Genomic DNA, 5865 nt, shown 5'->3' on the forward strand with positions numbered 1-5865 from the left:
AAAAAAAAAAAAAAAAAAATCGGGCCATACAGATGATAAAGAACCAGTGCTAGAACTCTGGCAACTCTTAAAGCCAGAGTGTCTTCTTACCTCCAAACGACTATACTAGCTCTCCAGCAATGGTTCTTAACCAGACTTAAATGGCTGAAATGATAGACATACAATTCAGAATCTGGATGGCAAAGAAGTTCATCAAAATACAGGAGACGTTTGAAACCCATTCTTAGGAACACAGTAAAATGGTCCAGGAGTTGAAAGATGATGTAGCTATTTTAAGAAACAACCAAACAATTTTAGGAAATAAAGAACTCACTATAGAAATTTTAGAATGCAATCGGAAGCACTAATAATAAAACAGACCAAGCCGAGCAAAGAATCTCAGATCTCAAAGACTGCTCCTTCAAATCAATGCAGTCAGAATAATAAAAGAATAAAAATGAATGAAACGTCCAAGAAATATGGAATTATGTAAAGAGACCAAACCTATGACACATTGCATTCTTGAAAGGGATGGAAACAGAGCAAGTAACTTGGAAAACATATTTGAGGATAGAGTCCATGAAATTTTTTCCAACTTCATTGGAGAGATTGAAATGCAAATTTAGGAAATGAAAAAAACAAAACAAAAAAAACAAAAAAAAATACAAAAAACTTTTGCAAATTACTATAGGAGGTGACCATTCCCAAGACACATAATCATCAGATGCTCAAGTTAACAAGAAAGAAAAAAAAAATCACAAAGGCAACTAGAAAGAAGGAGCAGGTTATGTACAAAGGGAACCCCATCAAGCTAACTTAAGTGAGTCTTTCAGCAGAGACTTGCAAGCCAGAGACATTGGAGGCCTATAATCAGCATCACTAAAGAAAAGAAATTTCAACCAAGAATCTCATACCCCACCAAACTAAGTTTCAAAAATGGAGAAATAAGATTCTTTTCATACAAGCAAGTGATAGGAGAATTCAATACCACAAAACCTGCCTTCAAAGAAGTCGTGACTGCGTGCGGTGGCTCATGCCTATAATTCCAGCACTTTGGGAGGCTGAGATGGGTGGATCACCTGAGGTCAGGAGTTCGAGACCAGCCTGACCAACATGGAGAAACCCCATCTCTACTAAAAATACAAAATTAGCCAGTCGTGGTGATGCATGCCTGTAATTCCAGCTACTGGGGAGGCTGAGGCAGGAGAATCACTTGAAGCCATGGGGCAGAGGTTGTGGTGAGCGAAGAGCATGCCATTTCACTCCTGCCTGGACAACAAGAGTGAAACTCTGTCAAAAAAAAGGGAAGAAGAAGAGGAAGAGGAAGAGGAGGAGGAGGAAAGGAGAAGGAGGAGGAGGAGAAGGAGGAGGAGAAGAAGAAGGAAAAGGAGAAAATAAGAAGAAGAGGTAGCCCTTAAGGGAGTGCTAAACATGGAAATGAAATTCCAGTATATGGCACCACAAAATCACACTTAAGTGCATATCCCAATGACACTATAAAGGAATTATACAATCAAGTCTACATAACAACCAGTTAACAACCTGATAACAGGACCAGTTTCTCACATATCAGATTAACTTTGAAATTACACTGGCTTAATGCCCAACTTAAAAGGCACAGAGTATCAAGCTGGATAAAGAAGCTAGACACAACTGTATGCTGTCTCCAAGAGACCCATCTCATCTGAAATGACACCCATAGTTCAATGTAAAGGAATGGAGATAGATCTCTCAGGAAAACAGAAAGCAAAAGAGAGAAGGCCTGTTATTCTTATTTCAGACCATATAGACTTTAAACCAACAATGATGAAAAATAAAAGCAATACATGATGATATAGGTTCAATTCATTCAATTCCACAAGACTTAGCAATTCTAAATATGGCTCACTTAACAATTCTAAATATGGCCCACTCTCCCTCCACTCTGTCCTGTGGCTGCCCACTGCCCTCCTACTGTCCAGTGTGGCCCTGCTGCACTCCAGCCATGTCCTCTCCAGGATCCCCACTGCCTTCCACCCAGACCTCACCACCATGGCCTCTGCCAGATCCAGGTCCTGGTGGATCTGTGTGGAGATGGGACTTCCAGATCCCATTCTGGGAGTCACTGAATCCTTTAAGAGGGACACCAATAGCAAAAAGATGAATCTGGGAGTTTGTGCCTACCAGGATGATAATGGAAAGCCTTACATGCTGCTTAATGTCAACAAGGAAGAGGCCCAGATTGCCACAAAAAATTTGGACGAGGAATACTTGCCCATTGGGGGACTGGCTGAATTTTGCACGGCATCTGCAGATCTAGCCCTGGGTGAGAATAGTGAAGTGTTGAAAAGTGACCAGTTATTCACTGTGCATACCATTTCTGGAACTGGAACCTTAAGGATCAGAGCCAATTTTCTGGAAAGAATTTTTAAACTCAGCTGGGATGTCCAAACCATCCTGGGGAAATCACACACCCATCTCCAGGGATGCTGGCATGCAGCTACAAATTTATTGTTACTATGACCCCAAGACTTGGTGTTTTGACTTTACAGGTCATATGGAGGACATTTCAAAAATGCCACAGCAAAATGTTTTTCTGCATGCCTGTGCCCATAATCTCATCATAGTGGAACCTCGTCTAGAGCAGTGGAAGGAAATAGCAACAGTGGTGAAGAAAAATAATCTGTTTGCATTCTTTGACATGGCCTAGCAAGGCTTTGCTAGTGGTGATTGTAACAAGGATGGCTGGGCTGTGTGCCACTTCATCAAACAGCATTAATTTTTGTCTCTGCCAATCATATGCCAAGAACATGGAGTTATCCAGTGAGTGTGTGGGAGCCTTCACTGTGGTTTGCATAGATGCAGATGAAGCCAAAAATGTAGAGTCAGCAGTTGAAGATCTTGATCCATCCCATGTATTGTAATCCTCCCCTCAGTGGAGCCCAGATTGCTTCTAACATTCTTAACACCCAAATTTACAAAAACAATGGTTGCAAGAAGTAAAAAGCATGGCCAGCCACATCATTAGCCTGCAGACTCAGCTGGTCTCCAACCTCAAGAAGGAGGGTTCTGCCCACATCGGTCAACACATAACTGACCAAATTGGCATGTTTTGTTTCACACGGCTAAAGCCTGATCAGGTAGAGCAGCTGACCAATGAGTTCTCCATCTACATGACAGAGGACAGCCACATCTCTGTGGCAGGGGTCACCTTCAGCAACATGGGCTACCGTACCCATGCCATTCACCAGGTCACCAAGTAATAGCACTGGTGCAAGGAAACAGAAGCAACCTTTCTGTCTTCAGTCTCTGCTATTGGGAGCTTCACACAGAGGATGACAGAGGGTGGGTGGTGGTGAGTAGATCATTTCTTTCAGCCGCATTGTTTAACAACACTCAGCAATTGAATGTTTCTCAGAAAAGATCATGTAGTGACATAGGGCCAAGGCATCCATAGTTGGTGTCTGGAACATTGTGGCTTTAAACGAAACTCTCCCCTGTCCTTTTATCTCCCAACTTTTCTCAAAGAGTTTATACATGCAAGAAAGTCATCACACCAAAAAACCTGTCAGTTATACCATTGCAATATTTCAGAAACTTTAACTGAAGTGTAATACAATGTTGGGTTTCTCACGAGAAACAGCACACATTGGAGGCTTTGAGAGAAGACCTGCTTCTATCATGAAGAGTCAGCATTGTGTCTGTCCTCCCATGATGGAGCAACCTTAACAACAGACCATATTGCGTTTTTTGAAAACCAATGAGTCTGCTGACACTACAGCAAGGAAAAAAAAAAAACATGTTGTTTTCTGTCTTATTTAAGAAAAAGAGAAGGCTCTCTCTTCTCCCTTGTCATTGTTTTCTCCTTATGGACAAAGATTTTTGACTAATGTAGATTTTCATCCCATTCTACTGCTTGATTGATCATCAACCCCATCCTGTTGAGATTTATTTAAAAATAAAGAACATAATTTTCTGCTGATGCCTTACCATCACCCTTCTCAGCAAAGAATAGTGGAGAGTAGGTAACTGCACTTTATCTCAGCATCCTCCTCAATGATTGTATATTTGTCTTCTGTTGAGATGTTGTATCTGCCCAGTTGGACCTACTCCCTTTGTTGAATGTAGTTGTGCAGTCATTCATTTCACATCATGAGTCAGGTGGCACAGGGCAATACCAGGAAATAGGATATTCTAGGCTTTATGTGCTGCCAGCTGGGATCAAACTTCACCCTTTGTAAAGAACAACCATCTGCTCTAATCATACAGACTTATTGAAGCCTGGTTTCTCTGTTACAATAAAATAACTGTAGACACTGCCCCTCAAAAAAAAAAAAGCAATTCTAAATATATATTCATTCAATACCGGAGCACCCAGATACATAAAAGAAGTTCTTGGACACATATGAAGAGATCAAGATAACCACACAATTATAGTGAAAGGCTTCAACACACCACAAACATTGTTAAACATATCATAAAGGCAGAAAACTAACAAAGATATTTTTATCGGGATGCCTCTTCAAATGTACCTAAAAGACATTTACAGGATACTCCACCCATAACAAAGTATATATTTGTGTCATCTGCACATGACACATACTCTAATATCAACCATGCGCTTGGCCATAAGGCAATTCTCAACAATATTTTTAAAATCATCAAAATTATTCCATCTACACTTTTAGATCACAATGCAACAAAAATAGAAATCATTACAAAGAAGGTCACTCTAAACTCATAAAATTACATGGAAATTAAACAACCTGCTCTCAAATGACCTTTGGGTAAACAATGTAAATGAAGCAGAAATCAAGAAATCATTTGAAACTAATGAAACCAGGGATACAACATACCATAATTTCTGGGACACCTCTAAAACAGAGATAAGAGGAAAGTTTATAGCACTAAACACCCACATCAAGAAGTTAGATCTAAAGTTAACAAACTAACATCACACCTAGAGGAACTAGAGGGAAAAAAAAGCAAACCAACCTCAAAAGTAGCCAAAGAAAAATAACAAAAATCATCACTAAATTGAATGAAATTGAGATACAAAAATTCATACAAGGTCACACCTGTATTCCCAGCACTTTGGGAGGCCAAGGCAAGTGGATCACTTGATCCCAGGGGTTTGATTCCAGCCTGAGGAACATGGTGAAACTTCACCTGTATTTAAAAAAATGCAAAAATTAACTGAATGTGATGGTGAGTGCCTGTAGCTTGAGCTACTTGGGAGACTGAAGTGGAAGAATTGGTGGAGCCTGGGAGGTGAAGGTTGCAGTGAGCCAAGATTGTGCCACTGCACTCCAGCCTGGGTGACAGAGTGAGATCCTGTCACACACACACACAAAATGTATACAAAACATCAATGAAACCAAAAGTTGGTTTCTTGAAAGAATAAATAAGATTGATAGACTGCTAAATAGACTAATAAATAAAAAACAGAGGAAAGATCCACATGAACATAATCAGAAATGACAAAGATGACATTACCACAACCCCACAGAAATACATAAAAACCACCAGAGACTATTACAAACACTTCTATGTACACAAATTTGAAAACATAGAACATATGGGTGAATTCCTGGAAATACACAACTTCTCAAGATTGAACCAAGAAGAAACTGAAACCCTGAACAGACCAATAATGACTTCCAAAATTGAATCACTAATAAAAAATACCTAATAACCAGAAAAAACCTTGCACTGGAAGGATTCAAGCCAAATTCCACCAGACATATTAAGAAGACCTCGTACCAATCGTACTGAAACTATTCCAAAAAATTGAGGAGGACTTCTCCCTAATTCATTCTATGAGGCCAGCATCTTTCTGATACCAACACCTGACACAACAACAATGAAAGAAAACTCCAGGCCAATATCCCTGATTAACATAGACAC

General features: G+C 39.9%; 1 pseudogene; it reads left to right on the top strand.

Annotated features, from left to right (window-relative positions):
• Nucleotides 1-1947: 1947 nt before the first annotated feature.
• LOC105524732 lies at nt 1948-3221 on the top strand (annotated as a pseudogene).
• Nucleotides 3222-5865: the final 2644 nt, after the last annotated feature.

The sequence above is a fragment of the Colobus angolensis genome, unplaced genomic scaffold (assembly GCF_000951035.1).
Source record: "Colobus angolensis palliatus isolate OR3802 unplaced genomic scaffold, Cang.pa_1.0 Scaffold505, whole genome shotgun sequence".
NCBI classification, from domain to species: domain Eukaryota; kingdom Metazoa; phylum Chordata; class Mammalia; order Primates; family Cercopithecidae; genus Colobus; species Colobus angolensis.